Below are 3,012 nucleotides of genomic sequence, written 5' to 3' on the forward strand. Positions count from 1 at the left end.
AGAGAGAGGGAGAGACGCAGGGGTGTCAGGCCCTTTGGAGTGGTGTGTGTGTGAAAACGTCGGTTGGGATTCAAATATTTTTAGAACTCCCAATGTAAAGTCAATGGGACTTTTTTGGCCGCTTTTTCGTCCGCTGTGCGAACATCGTACACCCGATCGCTTAGAAAAGTCATAGCACACCTCTCCTCAATGAGCCGCTCGATTTGACGCCTCACTCAGGGGTCTGAGACAAACGGTGCGGGGCGAGTTTCGCACCAAACTTTTGTGTGGAAGAATAATAAAAATTATAAAAAGAATAATAAGTATGAGCAATAACAATAGTGATGCTTTTAAAAAAGCACCACTAATAATAATAATAATAAGTATGCAAGAGAACACTAATGATGCCTTGCCTTTGGCAAGCACCATTAATAACTAGAATGTACATTTCCTGAAGAAAATGTGAAATGGTGCTTGCAGTGGCAAAACTCTCCACTCGGTTGCTAGGGTGTTGTACATGATTGCATACGAGCCAACAACCATGTCTGTACAATGTTGTGGAGCTGAAATATAGCTTCTATATGTTGCAATATGGTTTATATGTGGCTCTAAACGGTTGCTAGGGCGTTGCTTGGTGGTTGCTAGGGTGTTCTGGGTGGTTGTTAGGCAGTTGCTAGGGTGTTCTGAGAGGTTGCTAGGGCGTTGCTAGGGTATTCTTGGTGGTTGCTATGGTGTTGCTAGGCAGTTGCTAGGGTCTTCAGGGTGGTTGCTAGGCCGTTGCTAGGCAGTTGCTAGGGTGTTCTGGGTGGTTGCTAGGGCGTTGCTAAGGTGTTCTGGGTGGTTGCTAGGGCGTTGCTAGGCAGTTGCTAGGGTGTTCTGGGTGGTTGCTATGGTGTTGCTAGGCGGTTGCTAGGGTATTCTGGGTGGTTGCTAGGGCGTTGCTAGGGTAGTCTGGGTGGTTGCTATGGTGTTGCTAGGCAGTTGCTAGGGTATTCTGGGTGGTTGCTATGGTGTTGCTAGGCGGTTGCTAGGGTATTCTGGTGGTTGCTAGGCGGTTGCTAGGGTGTTCTGGGTGGTTGCTATGCTGTTGCTAGGCGGTTGCTAGGGCATTGCTAGGGTGTTCTGGGTGGTTGCTATGGTGTTGCTAGGCGGTTGCTAGGGTATTCTTGGTGGTTGCTATGGTGTTGCTAGGCAGTTGCTAGGGTCTTCAGGGTGGTTGCTAGGCCGTTGCTAGGCAGTTGCTAGGGTGTTCTGGGTGGTTGCTAGGGCGTTGCTAAGGTGTTCTGGGTGGTTGCTAGGGCGTTGCTAGGCAGTTGCTAGGGTGTTCTGGGTGGTTGCTATGGTGTTGCTAGGCGGTTGCTAGGGTATTCTGGGTGGTTGCTAGGGCGTTGCTAGGGTAGTCTGGGTGGTTGCTATGGTGTTGCTAGGCAGTTGCTAGGGTATTCTGGGTGGTTGCTATGGTGTTGCTAGGCGGTTGCTAGGGTATTCTGGTGGTTGCTAGGCGGTTGCTAGGGTGTTCTGGGTGGTTGCTATGCTGTTGCTAGGCGGTTGCTAGGGCATTGCTAGGGTGTTCTGGGTGGTTGCTATGGTGTTGCTAGGCGGTTGCTAGGGTATTCTGAGTGGTTGCTAGGCGGTTGCTAGGGTGTTCTGGGTGGTTGCTATGGTGTTGCTAGGTGGTTGCTAGGGTATTCTTGGTGGTTGCTAGGGCGTTGCTAGGTGGTTGCTAGGGCATTGCTAGGGTATTCTGGGTGGTTGCTAGGGCGTTGCTAGGTGGTTGCCAGGGCATTGCTAGGGTATTCTGGGTGGTTGCTAGGGCGTTGCTAGGCAGTTGCTAGGGTATTCTGGGTGGTTGCTATGGTGTTGCTAGGCGGTTGCTAGGGTATTCTGGGTGGTTGCTAGGGCATTGCTAGGGTATTCTTGGTGGTTGCTAGGGCGTTGCTAGGTGGTTGCTAGGGTGTTCTGGGTGGTTGCTATGGTGTTGCTAGGCAGTTGCTATGGTATTTTGGGTGGATGCTAGGGCGTTGCTAGGCAGTTGCTAGGGTGTTCTGGGTGGTTGCTAGGCAGTTGCTAGGTGTTCTGGGGGGTTGCTAGACAGTTGCTAGGGTGTTCTGGGTGGTTGCTACGGTATTTTTGGTGGTTACTAGAGCGTTTCTAGACGTTGCTAGGGTGTTCAGGATGGTTGCTAAGGTATTTTTTTTAGTTGCTATGGTGTTACTAGGTGGTTGGTAGTTGTAAAAGATGGTTACTATGGAGTTTTTATAGAGTTATTAAAATCTTTAATAACGAGTACCTTCAGTACGGCACTCGGCCTGCGGCCTCGTGCCTATGGCCGAATAGGCACAAGCATGGAGCAATATCGCAAGGCCACGAGTGTAATATTGCGTTAAAAAATACAAAAAAATGTAAAAAACATTTTTTTTTTGGTTTAGGGTGGTTGCTAGGGAGCTCTTAGTGGTTGCTAGGGTGCTGAAACTGGTTGCTAGGGTGTGGCTATGAAGATTTTAGGCCATTACTTATTGGTTGCTTGATAATATAAATCCTCTGAGGGAGAGAGAGAGGGAGAGATGCAGGGGTGTCAGGCCCTTTGGAGTCTGTGTGTGTGAAAACGGCAGTTGGGATTCAAATATTTTTAGAACTCCCAATGTAAAGTCAATGGGACTTTTTTGGCCGCTTTTTCGTCCGCTGTGCAAACATCGTACACCCGATCGCTTAGAAAAGTCATAGCACACCTCTCCTCAATGAGCCGGTCGATTTGACACCTCACTCAGGAGCCTGTGACAAATGGTGCGGGGCGCATTACGCGCCAAACTTTGTCCAGAATAATAATAATAAGAAGAAGAATAATAAGTATGCAAGAGAACACTAATGATGCCTTGCTTTCAGCAAGCACCATTAATAATAATAAGTTTAAATAGGATTTCAATATGTTGGCTCTCTCAAGCCAACTTAATAATAATAAGTTTAAATAGGATTTCAATATGTTGGCTCTCTCAAGCCAACTTAATAATAATAATAATAATAATAAGTTTAAAT

This window comes from Squalius cephalus (genome assembly GCF_949319135.1).
Source record: "Squalius cephalus genome assembly, chromosome: 2".
In the NCBI taxonomy this organism is placed as follows: Eukaryota; Metazoa; Chordata; class Actinopteri; order Cypriniformes; family Leuciscidae; genus Squalius; species Squalius cephalus.